Consider the following 19,772-nt stretch of genomic DNA (forward strand, 5'->3'; position numbering starts at 1 on the left):
TAGGTAATAAATAAACAAAGCCAGTTCAAAAGCAGTGCGAGTCAAATAAATATAAGCTATAGTTACACACTGAATGAGAGCATGGGAAGTGGCAAGGAAAGACGCAGAAACGTAGTGTGGCTTCGTTACTCGTGGAGCCCTATGCTACCTTCTTTTTCGGTTTTTGTGTGTCAATCAAATGATTTGCAAAGTCTAACAACGAGTACCTAGAGCACTGTGTGCCGGCATGGATAACTTCGCGGAGTGCGATGAGCAGAGCAAGGAGCAGAGCGAGGAGCAGAGCGAGAAGCAGAGCGAGGAGCGTAATTTAGCTATATCATATTTCAATTCAAAATCGCCCAGACGCTGTAGCAGGGCCAATCAACTTTTACCCACACTAATCTGTCCGCGACATTTTTCAAACAATTGCAGATTTTTGCAAGTAAACATGTTTTTTCTCTAATTTAATAGATGGTGTATTTATTACATGAATACATGCCCTACGTAAGTTCAACCTATTAAACCGTGAAAAATCTTGTTGGAAGTAGGTACGATTTTTTGGTAACGCCAGAGACAATTTTGGTAACGCAGGAAACGCTCAAAGTGTCGGTAAAATAGTTGATTGGCCCAGGTATGATATAGATCTGAACATTTAAAAAAAAAACTCCCTGCGTAGAGTGAGGGTTTCTTAACAGGCAAACTATCGCTAGATGGCGGTAGGATCGTGAGGTCCATTTGACCTTCTCATCGATCGTGAGGTCATTTGACAGTCTTGCACTATAAAACCATTGACAAACGTGACATAAATATCAAAGTTGTCATGTATCTCGTGACACTAGCGCCGACTAGTCATGGACTAGCCTATCACAATACTCTCATATTTATGTATTTGTGTCTCATATGTGTGTAAATTTAACGTAAAAAACGGCGTTTATAATTCGCAGAAGCGGGGTTAATTAATGAATCGAGCTGGAGGCGGTGGCACAGCAACAAACAGATTTAGAAAAAAAAAAGTTTCTCGATGAGGACTACGGCATAGATGTCGCTAGCGTCACTGCTTAAGTGACTAAGTAAGAAACAAACAAGCTGAGATATGAGGTGCATAGGGGAAATTCGTGTCGGTACCGTTGACCATCAGTGGTAGCGGTATAGCACGCGGTACGGATTACCGAGGACCTGGGTTCGATTCCCAGTGATGGCCTTATTTTTCTGTTTTTTCTGTGCATCTTTATTTCAGTTTGTATTTTCAAATAGATTCCCGCTGGGTTGTTTAACTTTTTCCTTGAGGTCAATGACAAGTACAGCAAGTGAGGCGTGGGTGAATCAGTGCCTGATATTGAGTTCAAACCGCCCTAGGCTAAGTACGAATATGCGCCCCCGCAGCCAATAATTCACTCTCTTTTCCTCACTCAATCCACCTATTCAACTATCGCACTCTTATCTGAGTGTCAAACGCACGTATTTTGCTAAAAATACCAGTCATTATTAAGTTGTAAAGTTGTAAGTAAATCTCAGCTCAGCTTGCGTCCATAAACTATCTTTATGCCAAAAATCACGTCGATCCATCGCTCCGTTTCGACGTGAAAGACGGACAAACATACAAACACACACACACTTTCGCATTTATAATATTAGTATGGATTGTACCGCATTTGTAATAAGCTCATATACTTACTTATAAATTTAATTAAACATATTTCACAGTTGAAATTACACGCCTACTTACGCCACAGCCATTTGTGCCATTATAATTAAGTACTACAACGTAACAAATACTTTAATCTTACGTTTTTTCTTATTATTACACTTATTAAATACTTGCTACGCAGCTGCGTAGCAAGTAGTGCAAACCTTGGCTCATTATTATCTTACACGCATCTCACTATGAGGTCGCAATCAGTGCCGGTTTTAGCACTTCCAGCGCCCTGGGCGAGATTTCCACGGCGCCCCCGACTTTTGGGAATTTTCTACAAAGTAGGTATAGGCCCCGCCCAGGGCGCCGGACTTAAAGGCGCCCCTTTAAGTCCAGCGCCCCGGGCGGTCGCCCCACCGCGCCCTACTCTAAAGCCGCTACTGGTCGCCAGCTATAAAATCGATGGCAGCTGTCAGTTTTGATGCCATTTTAATAATAGATCATGTGTTTATGGTTGTTAAGTCAAAGTTTCCCGGCTCAATTATTCCAGTTTTATTAAAACGGCTTTTGTCAATCCTCTATATTTTAAGTCGCCTAATTAATTGTCAGGTCTGAGCCCATTCAGGCACACCATTAGAAACATAAATCAGAGCAATCAATTAATTGAATTGAGGTATTTCGGACTGCAAATCAAATTGGCCTTGCAAATGGATATGAATCCGAATGCGACCGCAGACCGCAGACTGCAGCTTAAGGGTGAAAAATGAGGCAACCATGACAACAATTTCAGATTTCAGCGAAATGAAACATATTATACCTACTAATAATGTTATGAAATTCTGATATAGGCCGTGGATGAATATTTTTAACTCCAATATAGCAGCTGACGTAAAGTAAGTAGTGGCATGATCTACAGAAATGTCAACTCTACCCCAGTTTTAACGTTACTGACCATATTTTTGCTGTGAATGCTGGCTAAAAAATATCAAATTTTCCACATCATACAGTTTTATTTATTTAAGTATATCACTCAAACATTGTAGAACGATAATGGACGCTAAGAAGGAAAAAATCGGAGCTTAGTCTTCATGCGTTGTGACCGGGAGTATGGCCGGCCGAGCACGGTGACAACTTTGACAAGCTTGAGTCTGATCTGACGAGATGGGGCCCTCTTAAAGTTATTATGAAGTACAAGTAAAGACCCAAGGAGAAATCAGAGGGAATTAAGAAATATGTGTGATGGAGGAAGACGGGAGCTAGGAATTTCGGAAATGTGTGTTAGACGACAAATTATTTCGCAAAGATAAAGGTCAACACGTAGTTTACACAAATACAGGGTACAGAATGAGATCTTTTTACTATAGAACGAGAACGTTGAAAAACCATGTTTTTCTCAAACATCTAAGGGAATGTCGTCCTTATCTTCGTGATCACAGAACGTCAAGTACGTCATTGTATAGCACTTATTGAAGATTCGTTTTAATTTTAAATTAAAGGATTGTAATGGAATTTCATACAACATTGCCGGCCAAGGCCGGCAAAGAAATTGTCTTTTGTTTCAGTGGGTGTTATTTCTTTTATAGACTATCTATGGCATATTGCCAATTAAAAAAAACGTACCTAGTTCGTGAATGTGTATATATTTACTTTTTAATCTCTTTTTTGACTAGATTATTTAATTAGAATAAATCAGGTATTCAATAATTAACAAGGATTGACATTTATTGTTAATAATTTATTAAAATAACTAATTAATAAGGTATCCTCATTTTTTATAAATAAAATTATCACAAGATTTGGTGGCAAAAACATTAACACGAACAGCTTACAAAAAAATAGATGTATTTTGGCGGGAATAGAAAAAAAAAACAAATACTTAAGTATACGGTTTATACCTAAAACGAGTAGTAGTTTTTTATTCAAATAAGTGTTATTGTTTCCGATATGAGTTCATGAAGTGACATGATATTTTTTCCTTGGATTTATTTGAGAAAATCACTATACAAGCCTTGTCCGCGAACAGGGATTGTCGGCTTCGTATCTCTAGATGGCCTCGTTAACACTGCCATCTATAACTACGGCCGGCAATCCCCTATTTCGCGGACTCTGTAGTAGGTAATGTAGGTACCATCAAAAAATATTACGCAGATTTCCGGAGTATTCCATTTTTAAATTTATATCTATTTAATCAGCCTTCACGGTGGTGTACTGGCCAGTATCAATCAAATAAACATGGAGTATCTAATTTCTTTTGGCATGATCCTCGTATTCGAAATACGGTATTCGACAACTCCTAATTTGTCATTTTCTACAGAATAATTAGGAAAATGTAGATATACAGACAATATTCAGCGAAGAGCCTGAAACCGTACCAAAGTACTGGTTTATTAGTAGGTACCAATATACTGCCCTCCTAAGCCGAAAGGCGCTATCTGAAAAAAAAAACGCTTTTTTGTCGTTTACACCATGTGATGCAGAATGTTTTAAGCTACGCAATCGTATTAATAACTTAAGTGTTTTTTTTTAGATAGCGCCTTTTGGCTTAGGAGGGCAGTATATACAGCTAACATACCTGCAGCTTTAGCGCCAGTATAGGTACATCGCTGATTTAGTTGGATGAATGTCAAAATAAATAAATAAAGTTTTTTTTTTCAGGAGACCAAGCAATAGAAACACTAGAAGTGCTTCTTTTTACGGCTCTTCTGACAATTTGTTTTCCAATTGTGACACTATCCAACCAAAATAGTACCGGAATGACCGCCTTGGTACCAATATTTTTGATTACGGTTTCAAGCTCTGCCGCCAATTGAGACCAGGGGCCTAAAAAGGGATTAAAAATGCATTCGCATCGCCGCAAGCTCAAGTCAAACGGTCGATATGTACCTAGAGAGACACTCACTGTACTGGCAAATCCAGTGAAGGTAGTCGAGGTTGCAGCCGACGTCGTTCCAGAGCCAAGCTCGCCCCCCATCCAATACCACGCAGTTTTGCTCGCCGTTGTAGTTGTTTGGCTGGTCTTTGCCCCAAGCGGGCTTCGAGACTATCTCACCTGTGAGAAAAAAAAATGTTTGAGTATGAAAAAAAAATGGTTATGTTGACGACTTTGTAATTGCCCCGTTTTGGTCACGGCAGTGGTCATGCACAGTTGAAGTGCGTAATGGTTTTTCATGGTATTTTATCAGAAAAGTTCGTTTTTACAAGATAAATAAGAACTCAATAAGCTTCGATATCCATCGTACAGTCGAGCATAAATGTAGTACTAAAGTGTAAAGATGTCCTTTTCCGTGACTGTAAAGCCGTTTTGACATTAGACGTTATGTATAGGGAGTGCCACGAGAGTTGAAGTGAATGATTACACACACAGCTACAAAAAGAACTGATTGCACAAAAGCAGAATGAATTAAATGAATGAGTAAATGGCCAAATCCTGGTGTAATAACACGACATATTCTTGTGTGCGTGACCTCAACTCTGGTTAAGATTGGTTTATTGGAATCTAAAAAACCAATCCAAAAACCAATCTTAATTTGATTGCTTAATAACGACATCTCTTGTCCGGGTGAGCGGTTAGTTCCAATGGGGTGCTGAAAGTTTCTCGATGAGGGCTACAGCATAGATGTCGCTAGTGTCGCTGCTTAAATGACTAAATGAGAAAACAAACAAGCTGAGATATGTGGTGCATAGGAGAAACTCGTGTCTGTATCACTGTACAGTGGTGCTGTAGTGGTATAGCACGTGGCACGGAATGCCGAGGACCTGGGTTCGATTCCAGCGCTGGTATTATTTTTCTGGTTTTTCTATGCATCTATATTTCAGTTTGTATTTCTCACTCTGTGGCACTACCTATAATAAAGTTCCGTATTAATGGATATGAAAATGCCACTCATTTAATACAATACCTAGTTGATTGAAAAGAGTGCCGTTCCATTTTGATTGATATCCGACTTTTCCCAATGGAAATACTTATGCACTCTGTCTGTAGTCCTGTAGTGTACGCCACGGTTTTAACGCGCAAGTTTTCCGAGCTACCCGTCCTTTATTTTGTTGTTGCATTTCTTTCAATTTAATAGTAGATTTTTCAACAAGGGATTAAACAAGCCTTATGGTTGTTTAGTCTCGCGTTAAACACTACTTTTCACTTTAAATGCAAGAAAAAAAAGACCTTCTGTTCAAAATTACAATGTTACTTTTTAAAAACTTACGTTCAATACCACTTAATCTGCTATGCTACGACGAAACTCGAAAATCGAACTTCGTATCGTACCGTCTCGCCGACGCTTATATTATTTAATACGAGAGTGAGAGGGACGGTACGACGTGAACTTCGATTTTCGAGTTTCGTTGTAGCCCTGCTGTTCAAAAATCAAATGCCAAAAAAATTTGTAACGCGGTTTTTTCTTATCTTTTTTTTTAAATTGCCGCTTTAGTTAAGTGCTTGCAAATTTAGCCAAAAGTTTCAAAATGGAAAAACTTTTTTAAAAGATAAAATAAAATTAATTCATCCTTAATATAATTGAACAGATTCATATTTGTAAAATCATTAACTGTGTTTCACGAAATTTAATTGTGTTTTTAAATATTTATCACAGTTGTCATTTTGAGATTATTAAAATTTCCACGCCCTAAAAATTGTCTACAGACAATCACTGAAAATGGCGATAAACCTCCATTCGAAAACATTTGAAGAGAATGAGAAGTGAAAAGAGTATTTCATTAGGATTCTCATAAAAACCCACAGTCTTTCAGCTACACGCGCCGAGCTACTCTGAACTCATTTGAAGACATTAATCGCTTAAGTAGCCACACGACACGAGCGAACAATGCAAGTGCGGCTTGCTGCGAATATGCCTGGAAATTTCAACAGTTTAAAATATTGTTTTCCCTGTATTATTACACATGCCATCTCGCTTTAAAGCTGCTATGTTATGGACTCGAAAATGTACTATAAAAAACACAACAACACCGGGTACCTACATCAGGTAGGTCGGGGTAAAGGTCGGACTGGAATCAATTTTATAAATTAGCCCACAACATAGCATAAAAACCTAACTTACACGGCCCTAGGCAATAACGAAATAAAAACTTAACCGATGAAAAATCGGCGATGCTGATAAAGCGCCCTTGAGCACGGGCGCAGGAAAAAACGGCGAGAATTCGTAGTTAAAAGGTTGTGGCACTAGCCAACGGCACTTTCACAAAATGACACCACAAAGAACTGGTAAAATAACACCAAAACTGAGCACTGGAGACTAAGTATTATAATAAAAGAATCAATTCAAATCTGATGTAGGTACGCTCCGCACTCAGCAACAAATGTTCAAGGAATTAATCCTAAACAAAAACGCCGAAAGAACAATCAGAACACAGAATTTAAATTTCAAATCAAATTTACTCATGCGTTGTAATGCTGCAGTATGTACAATGGACACGGGAACAATTCGGATTAATTCATTCATTTAACTGGGAATTGCATAGTTCAGAACAAAAGACTACACCTGGCGAGGGATCGGTACTGTTTTAGTGTTTTGAAATCTCTGGAAAATATTTTACATGTATTTTACTGAAGTCTGAGCCTTTAGAAGGTTCTTATTGTAACAATGGGAATTTTATTACTTTTATTAATACTAAGATTACAAATGCAAAGTTTGTGATTACGAATATGCGTGTTAATGTTTCTTACTCCTTCACGCTAAAACGGCTGGACGGATATTAATAAATCTCGAAATCTCAAATGCTAGGATCAGAGACATAAAACACGGGTGTCTTATATTATGCTAACGTTAATGAAATCCACGATGCAATTTTTGGGACTTCCCTTGCGAATTTAGTGAAGTCCTGGGATTTCAATTTAGCAGCAGCAGTGCTTATGCGTTCAAAGCCGCGGGTACACACAAGTTTTGAAATAATAGGTACGTCGCAGTTATTTACGTTGACGAATATCTGTGTGTAAACTTTTAGTATTGTTGGAAGAATCGTGGGTTTTGCCGGGTGCGAATATTATTGTCTCACACAATAGGTTTTAGCATGTTTTTGTACGTGTTTTTGACAAAGTTTCGCTAAAATATCGCGTACCTAACTGTTTCGTTAGAAAATTATTCTTTGTTTCAATTAACTTGCTTTGTGTTGCGAAGCACTAATTAAAAAAAACCTCATAAAGTAAGCTAGAGAGTTGGAAAAAATAAATTGATTCTCACTATTCCACTAATAGTTATTACAAATGTGGAAGTTAGTGAGTATGTGTGTGTTTGCTACTCCTACGCGTGACAACGGCGGGACTGGAATAACACATACTTAGGTTACTTATTTTATTACCTATTCCCACGGGATGGGGATAAAATCTCGTAATTTCAACCGTTAGGATTAGAGACATGAAAAGGCGCGGGTCACCATTATCATCCCAGCCTATATATGTCCCACTGCTGGGCACAGGCCTCCTCTCACAATGAGAGGGCTTGGGCCGTAGTTCCCACACGGGCCCAGTGTTGGGAACTTCACACACACCATTGAATTGTTTCGCTGGTTTGTGCATGTTTCCTTCTTCACCGTAAAGCTCGTGGTAAATTTCAAATGTGATTTCGCACATAAATTTTGAAAAACTCAGAGGTACGAGCCGGGGTTTGAACCCACGATCCTCTGCTTGAGAGGCGATAGGTCAAACCTCTAGGCCACCACGGCTCCATGGCGCGGGTGTTTTAATTACTATCAAATTTGCCAGCAATCTGCTTTAATATTTCTGGATTACTTAATTTTAAAACATCTTGTATAATTTTCTCACCGTCAACCCATTTCCAAGTTCTGGAGGTCAGACCGGGTTCCTTCTGGGCACCGATCCAGACGAGCTGCGTCTTTAGCTGCGCCTTTCTTCGCTCCAACTCCTGAGTGAGGAAGCTGGCAGTTGCACCCTGCAAGTCATAAAGAATATTTAACCCGTTTAGACTTTCAAGAAAAATCGTGCAAGTTGCATTACATTGCGAGGCCGTAAAGCCAACGAGTTGGTAGTGGTCAATCGAGAAAAGAGTCAGCCCTATGGTCACCAGTGGAACGGGCACGCTTCTTTTTTAAAAAATGAAAAAGTTTTTTTGCTTCGAGTCCCCACGGACCAAGAGTTTTAGTTGTCTCGATAATTAGAACTCCAAGAAATCAACCCCCGTTTAGGAGCACAAAGCGTAAGTTAAGTACTAATAAAACATGAGTAACTAACTATATTGCACTTTTCGACAATGTTCGTTTTAAGTTTGCGTTTTAGCGTTGGAACCATTTTTATAACCTCAAAAACACACGGCACGCGAGTAGGTTCGCGAGTAGGTGTGCTAATAATGTCATGTTTGATACTCGTATCCCATAATTTGATCAAGGAAATCATTGTGGCATTGATTATTGAAAGGATCCAAAATAACTTCAACACATAAGAATTGGGTTGTTTTCTGGGTAAAGCAAGTTATTCTTCATATTAGTCCGTCCGTGAGAATATCAGAAAATAGTGGACACAAGTATATTTTCTCAAACATGACATGAAATATTGACGTTGTGTTACAAATAATAGGCTGAGAAGTATCGCACTGCAGGCGCTGCGGCTCGCCTGCCTGCGCTCGGTCACTCTAGCGGCCTGCAAAGAGATTTCATACAACTTTCCCGGCCGCTGGCCGGCAATGCGACCGTCTTTTGTTTCAACGCGTGCTCTCCGACACGGCGCACGCCCACGCCCAGCAACACCGCCCGCAGCCGCCTACCGCCCGCCAGCAGCCACACAACAGGGCAACCAGACTAGCGCCCCGCCAGCTTCATTTCTTGTTTTTGTTTTTTATTTTATTTCATGGAATGTTTGAGAAAAGCACTATACAAGCCTCGGCCGGAACCTGGGTTGCCGGCCTCTACAGTAAGTACTATTTTTTGTCAATAAAAAAAAACGACTCCCGCCCTTTTCGCCGCCACTGGTCTTGTTGTTTTCCATATCATTCACCTTTCAATGTCGCTCCGCTGGCATGTCACTAATGCACCACGAGAAGCAAGCGGGGCTCCGTGAGAAAGCTGTCACTGATTATAACACCGATGGAGTCCAATTGAAAGGTAATTGTGTAATACAAGGCGTGAGAGTTGATTGAGATTGAGACCCTATTATCGTTGCTTAGCAAAAGCACATGAGTTAGATCAGTGGATGGTTTTATATCAGACAGTATCTTGCAGTTGCATATAGGATGGAAAAAAATTATGGGCCTTGGATATAAGTGAACTCATTTTATTCAAAGAAAACTTTACTTATATAGTTTTAAAATGAAATAAAACTAACTTTAGTGAAGAGCATTCTGAGGCCGTATTGCCTAACATTTCTGACGCTAACGATCGCAATCAAATGACAGCTTTTGTATGTGAAATCTGTCATTTCATCGCGATCGCATTCAAATGTCAATTTTTGTATGCGAAATCCTCAGGAGAATTCTGACATTAGATTGCGATCGCGAGCGCTAGAAATGTTCTAGGCAATACGGCCTCCGGTTTCGGAGAAAAGATAAATGGTAAATAAATAAATAAATATCACGGGGGACAATTCACACCAATTGTTCAGTCCCTAAGTAAGCTTAGCAAAGCTTGTGTTATGGGTACTAAGCAACGGATAAATACAATTATATAGATAGATACATACTTAAATACATATTAAACACCCAAGACACGAGAACAAACATTCGTATTTTTCATACAAATATCTGCCCCGACACGGGAATCGAACCCGGGACCTCAAGCTTCGTAGTCAGGTTCTCTAACCACTAGGCCATCTGATCGTCTAAAAAAAGATGGCAGTTGGGACCGAAAAGTTCTTGAATGGAGACCGCGATCCACCAAAGAGGTGAACGGATGACTTGATGACGGGTTCGCGGTGCATGCGGGCCGCTTCCAACCGAAGCAACTGGAGATCTACTGGGGAGGCCTATGTGTAACAGTGGACGTCCTACGGCTAATATGATTATTTTTTGAGAAAAATACCTGAAAACCATGGATAAGGTCACCGCCGTGCGTCTGACACTGCCGTCGGGCGTCGTCGAAGCTGCCTCCTTTAGCCACGTTGAACTCGTAACAGTTCCTCGAAAACGCAGCCAGCTCCACGTCATCAGACACCCCTTTTGGGGCGCAGCGGTCGTTGGAGAACTCTGCGAGAAATCGAACAACTTTACAAGCCAGCTTCTGTTCACTGCGGAGTCTCTCGCCCTAATGGTGATTTTCCACCGGCAAGGCAAGACGATGCCATACAAATTTCAATTCTCGTCTCGCCTCGCCGGTGGAAAACCACCTTAAGATAGGACGACCGGATAACTAAGTTGTTACTGACCATGACTCAGAAGCAAGAGGTTGCGGGTTCGATCCCCGTGCCGGGCAAATTTATTTATTTATTTATTGATATACCAACACCAACAGTGTTTACACAGGAAATTACATTAGAATATTTGTATGATGATTTGATTTGAGTCTAGTATGTATTTAAGTCTTACATTTATTTTGCAGGTGGTAGGACCTTGTGCGAGGTCTGCCCGGATTGCTACCACCATCTTGCTCGCTAATCCTGCCGTGAAGCAGCAGTGCTTGCACTGTTGTGTTTCGGCGTGGAGAGTTAGACAGTCGGTGAAATTACTGGCACTTGAGGTATCCCATCTAAGGCCTCTAGGTTGGCAACGCATCTGCAATACCCCTGGTGTTGCAGATGTTTATGGGCGGCGACTTTGTGTACGTCTTGTACAGTACTTTGGGTTAGGTTAGGTTCGGTTTATTTTATAAATAAGTTTTGCGAAGCTCCTAGGCATTGACATAAAACATCACATCAACATCTCGCCTGTATTCCCAAATGGGGTAGGCAGAGTACACGAAACGTTACCGCTTCGGAGCCACTTCTAGCAATTTTAGGTAGGCATTGAAATTATATAAAATGTTGTAATACAACATAAGAAAATATTCCATAGTTTTAACTGTTGGAACTCATATACGGGATTTAATATGCGTGTACCGGGTGTGGCCTGTAATATGAGCAAATAATTAAAACATAGATCATACTCCTCAAACTGAACATCATTAGTTCAGCGACTTTTAAAATAATTAGTTTTTTTTTAATTTTTTTTACTCTTTTAAGTTTATTCGAAGAAGCAATGTAAAGCAAAATGCTTGATGTTTGTAGCGTGACAGGCAAAGTCAGTTGTGTTCTAGGATGGCGTACATTGATAGCAGTATTTAATTTGTATGAAAAAAGGAAAATTTAAAGACTCCATTATTTTTTAAAGTCGCTGAACTAATGTTGTTTAGTTTGACGAGCACGATCTATGTTTTAATTTTTTGCTCGTATTAAAGGCCAGCAGACCACACCCGGTATTCGAATAACGGTATAAAATTAACATAAAAGTAACTTAAAAATAATAATTAACATATGTTTTATTGTGCCGAAACAAGTACATCAAATCGAATTAATAACAATAGAAAAAAGTTTGGTTTTTAAGATAAATTGGATTATATCAAATGAAAATTATATCAATTGTTGCATATATCAATTATTGTTATATCCTTCGTTACGCACCGTTCTAAATTGCATGGGATGGGAGGGAACTCTTCAAACAACGTAATGTTTTTTGTTTTAATTATTAGGAATTCCCATTGAAGTTTTGTGTGATTATTAAGTTTCAATACAACTTGCAAGAGCTGGAAAACCAAAAATAATGAGTACTCTATTTGAAATAGGTAGATACGCATTAGCATTATAACCACGCGTAGACAAAACGTTCTTACGTAGGGTTGAGTGATAAGATATATAAACGGATTATATAACAATCCTTTGTTTAAAGCTTGTTATTATAAATATCACTGTGTCTAACAGACAAAGATTATTCCTAACTGTTTTTATACAATACAATATGAACTATTAACATGATACTACTTTGGAAAGCGATTGTAAATCGGCGTGCGTTAAACAATGTAGCCTCAGCTAACATAAGAAAAGTTGACTTGTCTATCTATTTCGCTCCAACATACTTGTATTCCATCGCTCTTTTGCATTGCTGTCTACATATGTATAACTCAAAATCAAAAAGTTTCTTCTGCAAGTAGACCGCTTAGGACTCCTGTACATGTAATTTTTATACTACATTCGGAAAGATTATCACTGCCAAGAATGCGCCGCCAGAAACTTGGCGAATAAATAGACTTGTATCCACTTACTTGTCAATTTACTTTGCTGTACATTGCTGGCAATTATTATTCTGTTAGAAAGTTAACAAAGTCTGAATTTAAGTTGAATTGAATTTATGTTATGGTTAAGTTACAGAAATACGTTACATTAACCTCATTTTTAAAAAGCCTGGCTGCCGGCAACACACTGTATTGAATGAATAAATAAACTTAATTATTTTCTCTCTAGCTAGGAGGTAAAATACTCGTATTACACGGGCCTAAGCCAAGTGCTTTTTATATCATAAAATTATGGTATGGGTAACAATTAATTAAGTATTATTCTCGAAGGGTTTGGTTTTTCTTAGCTCAAGGCTGGTATTAACTACATTTACGGGTTAGCCACCAAGTAAATGTAACAAGAGTTGTCGAATATTTAGATAGGTAAGTAGACTGCAGAGTGCTATTTTCAGGATCTAGTTGCTTTGTATTCAATTATTTAATTATGATATTATTTTTGGTAATACTCTTACCTTCAGTAGTGAACACCTCAACTTCACAAAGGGAAAGGGACCCTTCAACACCAACGAGTTGGAGGAAGACGTGTTGGCCGATCAGAGGACGGGCGCAGGTGAAAGTCTTCGTAACGCCCTCATCTGGAACAAGAGAAGTCATCATTATTATCAGTTGAAAGACGTCCACTGCTGGCGTGTCTCAAAGAACGCCATAATGACCGGTCCTTTGGGAACCACAGATGCAAAATGACGGGTCTTAAGGGCCCCATACATGGTACGATTCGTCTGTACTATCGATCTGATGAAAATCGTGATGATTGATCGTAAAGAGCCATACACTGTCGATTCATCGTTACGATATTCATGATTGCATGGGATTTTGTTGCGATCTCCGACATCGTCTTCGATGAAATAAATCGTTAACGATCTTAACATACACTATCGATTCGTCTTTACGATCGGTCTGAAGCAACGGATATGGGGCCCTTAAGAATAAGAATGGTTAGGAATGAATGGCCAAGTGGTTAGAAAACCTGACTACGAAGCGAGTTCTTAACGGTAGTTCTTAGGCTATATTTAATTAAAAATTTGGTTCAAACCGTTTTTGCAAGATTTTATTTAGTTTCACCAGTACGGTTGTCTGTCTCTGTCCGTCGTTGGTAGTGAAATCTTAGAAGTTATATTCGATCAACTTGAAATTCGTCAGATAGACTTGAAATTTAGGCATACTTATGTAAAAATGCGTGAAAATGCAATAATCTGGTAGTGACATCTGGTAGTCCGGCCAGGATCGTCTCTGCAGGACGGAACTCTTCAACGGTTAATGGCATCGTCTTGAAATATGGTATGCAAATGTAGTTTGGGTAACAATGCAAGTAAAAGTCGACAAAAAGTACAGCCAGCAAAAGTATTTGTATTAAAAATGATTTTTTTACCAAAAATTATTGAGGTAGTGAGACTTTTAATGACAATGGGGTTTCAACTTTTTATAAGTTGCTTAGTTTGTTTAGAGAACAGAGGTATCTGGGCTCGCTCACGAGTACTGATGTGCCAAAAGAAACTCTCACAATTTTGTATGGGTTGAAAATTTCCGAGGTAATTTTTATGTCAAATATACGTTTATTTATTGGAATAATAGGCAAAACAGAAAACAGTAAATAATAATTAAATTAAAATTAAACTATCTAAACATAACATACACCTACATAAAACTTAATACTCTCTATTTATATGACAATGATATTACCAGGAAAGTGCAGACGAAATAGCGCATAATAAACTACTCTCAACAATGCTGCCGTCATATATTTTCGCCGAAATTGAGTTACCCTATAATATAGATATCTGATGTGTCATACACTCGAGGCACAAACACAGATAGTTCAGAAGTCAAGCTCCATACAGTGCGCTTGAGGAACGCACACATAGACACTGCTCACGGACACGGTATCTCGGACCGGCTGGGACCAGTGCGAGCGCGAGTGCCATCCGCTTGAGACACGCGTCTGTGAACTTTTTTTGTGCTAGTAATGGAACAAAAAAAAGTTATTACAATATTCAGTGGACGGTTGTTTAAATTAATAATCGTGAATTTCGCCAATAACCGAAATCGTCGCAAGATATTTTCTGTTGACAAATTATAATATAAAAATGTCATTAAAACTAAAAATATTCTCAACCAATAAATCGAACAAAACTAGATGAGTGCCACTACCACGATAGTTTTTGGTGCATAAGCCATAGTTGACAACCTTGAGCGAACGCCGAGCGTAGATATGAAAAGTGTTATTTTGTGCTCGAGGTGATACGATGCGCGCGCGGCTCTGCGCGTGTAAATATGTCGACATGGTACGAGTAAGTTACAATTCCTCGTACTTATTATTTTTCTCATAAAATAATAAACCCTTTTTTTATAAATCTAGCTACTAGTTTGAAGTCGGTGCCTCAGCACGAGCCAGGTGGGTGATAAAGCCCATCAGTAGACGACTATAGGTTTCACTCCTTTATACTTTTTCCCACCATGGGGTATTTTTTTCCAAATGTATACAGTACCAATATCAAAGAATACTCTATCCAATAAATAAAGAATAATCAAAATCGGAGTATTCCGTAAAAAGTTATGCCTGGTCAAACATTACAATTATTTATAATCAGTGACTATACAATCAAATCATCCCCTGTTTTCCTACCCTTAGGGTAGGATTTTTTCCCAAATTTATATGAAACCACCCTTAAGCTTATACGCTTTCCAATAAAAAAAGAATTATCTTAATCGGACCACTCTGTACAAAGTTATGCCGTGGTCATACATAAAAAAAATATACGCGTCGACTTGAGAACCTCCTCCGTTTTCTTTCGTCGGTTAAAAATAATATCTATGATCGTTTTCTTAAACAGTTCATGTTATTCACAGCACTCGAATACTAAATAACAATTATTTACATTAAGTAAATTGCAGCCTGGATGTATAGTTTGAAATGAATGTATGATGAATTATGTTTAAAATCACAATTTTTATTCCCATTTCAATGTTTATGTTGAAATGCCCTTTTGCCAATGACGGCAGAATTATATTTTGCTCTGCATTTTCGTGCATGTACATGACATGCCTCCAGGCGTACGGATTGGCTTTTGAATTTTCAATTGATATTTTGTTTTAAAGCAAATTGAATTGGGCTTTCACTTTAGCTAATTGAATCGTACGTTCCGGCTGTCAAGGTTGATCATTGCAATATTAACTGTTATATCACATCATCGTCTCGGCCTACAGTGGCGAAGCGTCCATATAACTCTATTCCCATCGGCTTTCCCAATATTTACAAAATAGAACAGATAGATAGATAGAAAAGTTTATTTCTGCTAAGAGTTACATTTTTAATTTACATTTGTTATGTCAAACTACAGAGCAGTTTGTCGGCACTTTAACAACAACACATACAGAATTTACGAAAGATGTAAGCGATCTTTGCTTCGGCTTTACCACGGAAATATCTGATGCCACGCCATGACGCCACTGCGGCCTAATAATACTAGTGGAGGGCACAAGCCTCCGTTTATGAGAGAGCTTTTTTGGAGTGGAGTCGTCTTATTAGCCACAGATTTATTATAATGAATTAAATTTGGCGTCTCCTGATCATGGCGCATGCGACTGTGCCGAAATATCGAGCTGCTCTAAAATCAAGGTACGCGGAACAAACCCCGAATTTAAATCATAAAATTATCACTAGCTCCTTGGTGGCTTTCTTTTTAGGGTTCCCGAGCCAAAATGGCAAAAACGGAACCCTTATAATTTCGTCTAGTCCATCTGTCTGTCTGTCCGTCCGTTCGTATGTCACAGGCATTTTACTCGAAAACTATAAGATGTATATATCAATGAAATTTGGAGTACAGATGTCTTGTAGCAGCCGCCGCTATTTAGTTTTGTAGTTAAATTACAAAAATAAATATTTATAGGGGGAGGCACTTCATACACGTAACAGAAATTGAAAATAGTAGATTGTACAACAAGAGCATAAAACGAGCCATTTTAACCAAGACGTTAATATACCCACCCGAGCCGGTACGGCGAGGGTGGATAGACACGTCGAGGGGAAAATGGATTTAATGCTCGAGTTTTACACTCTGCTTTTCACTTCGATGGCGAGGAAATGAAATAGCAACAGTAAAAACAATTGTTCACTCACTAAGTAAATTTTATTTTTCACGCATTACTATATAATTATATATTTTTTAGTTTTAGTGATTTATTTTGACTGATTTTTAGTTTTATATAAATAAAAAATGTATTAAAAAAATATAAAGAAACTTCTTTGTTTGTGGCTGTTGACACCTAACTAAAAGTCACACACACAAACATCTAAAAGTCATTTATAATCACTCCAAAGTAGCAAAAATTGTGCCCCCCCCTCTGTCTTGTAAACCGTTTGTTTAAAAAATATGGAAAGGTAACGCTTAATAAATACTTACAACGAAAATTGGCGTCAACATGATCGGATATACCGTTTTTGAGTCATTGCCGAAAAACTGCACTTCTCAACAAAAGGACGTAAGCGCCGTGAAGATAGGCTCTTTTTCTGGTAATAGATTTTAAGACTGTTAGTAAGTGTATTTTTTCATAAATGTGGTGCATTTCTTTATAGTAATGGCTACGGAACCCTACACTGAGCATGGTCCAACATGCTCTTGGCCGGTTTTTATTTTTACTTGTTTTAGTTTTTTTTTAATTTTATATGAGGTGCTTTATAGATGGGGACGTTAAGTCGGAAAAAAATATTATGGACTGGGAAAGCAGGACCCAGACATTGGCGGACTATCACCGGCTAAAAAACCCGGCACACGTCCCCAACTCGTCAGACACGCCCAAGACAGGGTTCCGTAGCTATTACGGAATCTTCCATGTTTAGGTATATTTTATACCTTAGGCTGCTATTTACTCTTAAACAGACAGACAGACGGACGGACATGGCAAAAATATAAGGTTTCCTAGTTGACTACGGAATTCTACAAAATACATGTCAATTATTTTCTAAAAATCTTACTGATGGACTGAAAAGAAATAATATTTTTTTGCCTACGAAACTAGTTACCCCATTTCCGAAATAACTTTTACCCCCTGTTTCACCACGCGTTGACTGTTTGTTTTGTTAGAATAGACCGTGGTGGCCTAGTGGTTTGACCTATCGCCTCTCAAGCAGAGGGTCGTGGGTTCAAACCCCGGCTCGCACCTCTGAGTTTTTCGAAATTCATGTGCGAAATTACATTTGAAATTTACCACGAGCTTTGCGGTGAAGGAAAACATCGTGAGGAAACCTGCACAAATCTGCGAAGCAATTCAATGGTGTGTGTGAAGTTCCCAATCCGCACTGGGCCCGCGTGGGAACTATGGCCCAAGCCCTCTTGTTCTGAGAGGAGGCCTGTGCCCAGCAGTGGGACGTATATAGGCTGGGATGAAGACGGAGACGGCATCACATTTATCCGTCAAATATAATATGAATCAATGGGTGTTGAAACATCCCCTTAACCTCGTAACTCTTGTAACCGCGTAAACAGTCTCGAACAATACCTTTAAATTACTCAACGTAAGACCTCTGTGATATTAAAATTCTACTTTCGTTTCATTATGGCGCGACAAAATGGTTGGAATCGTGGGAGGGTATTAATCAGTTGTTAACAATCGTAGAAAAGGTTTAGAAAGTGCAAGCTTAAGGTAGCAGAACGTGCGAAATTTGCACCTTATTACCAAAACATTGGATTGTTTTTTGCTGTCTATCACTTAAACAGAAATTAATATTCAATTTATTTTTATGAAATAGAAAAATAAGTTTACATAAAAAAAGGAAGAATAATTAAAAACAAAAACATTTAGCCACATGCTTCGTCAAATTAATAAAAAACCGGCCAAGAGCGTGTCGGACACGCCCAAAATAGGGTTCCGTAGCCATTACAAAAAAATTAAGTAAGTAATATTTTTCTAAGGATTTCGTATTTTAATCTTCCAAGTTTAGGTATATTTTATACCTTAGGCTGCTATTTATTACTCTTAGGGGCTGTTTCACCATCCATTGATTAGTGTTAACTGGCGGTTAGGTGTGATGCCGTCTCTATTTGTTTTGTTCGAATAGACGGAGACGGCATCACATTTAACCGTCGGTTAACGCTAATGAAAGGATGGTGAAACAGCCCCTTAAACTACTAATAATTCACAAGCAAAATTAGCCGTTATAGTTTTCCTTGAAAGTTTGATATACTTACTACCATCCTGAATTTTTTCAAATTTTTCACCCACCGGTTTAGATTTTAGAGGGGGCCTCGGGACGCTCGATTTTAATGAAAAATTGTACTTTAAAGTTGAATATTTTGCAAACAAATCACTGAATCGAAAAATCGTTTTAGCAACCCCCTAATGATTTTAAAATACCAGGTTTTAAAATACCTATCCAACGATAAGGTTGGATGAGAAAAAAAAAATTACCCCCACTTTACGTCTATGGGAAGTACACTAAAAAAATTTTTTTTTTTCAAATTTTTATTGTACCTTTTTGTCGGCATAGTTTACATACATATTCGTGCAAAATTACAGCTTTCTAGCGTCCTCCTCACGCTCGATTTTAATGAAAATTTGCACGAGAACCTAGCGTGTCGAGTTTTTCGTACCTACGATGACGTCACGAGCGAGATTTAGTGATGGGAAATCAAGACCGCGCGGTGCCGATTCAAAGGCGCGCGGAACCGATTCAAAGGCGTGCCGCCGCGCGTCTTTTTCAAAGCGCATCGAGCATTTAGGTCGGACAAAACTTTGACCGTGGATCAAACTTTTTACACGCAAGATAGGTAAACTCTTAAGGTCTACCTCGATATAATAAGGTCTGTGAATATACAGGATATGGCAAATTCAACAGTTGTCAAAAATATGTATTGTATAAATATCGATCATCTTCGTTATTTCATAACAGCTCTTGGGCCAGTTGCCCGCCGTCTGTAACGCTCAACTGAGAATTACATTATGC

General features: G+C 38.6%; 1 protein-coding gene across 1 annotated transcript in view; it reads right to left on the reverse strand.

Moving 5' to 3' along the window:
* The window catches only part of fw (CUB and Sushi multiple domains furrowed), a 164,374-nt gene that overhangs the window by 33,831 nt on the left and 110,771 nt on the right, over positions 1–19,772 (reverse strand). The window lies entirely within an intron of this gene.

The sequence above is a fragment of the Choristoneura fumiferana genome, chromosome Z (assembly GCF_025370935.1).
Source record: "Choristoneura fumiferana chromosome Z, NRCan_CFum_1, whole genome shotgun sequence".
NCBI lineage: Eukaryota > Metazoa > Arthropoda > Insecta > Lepidoptera > Tortricidae > Choristoneura > Choristoneura fumiferana.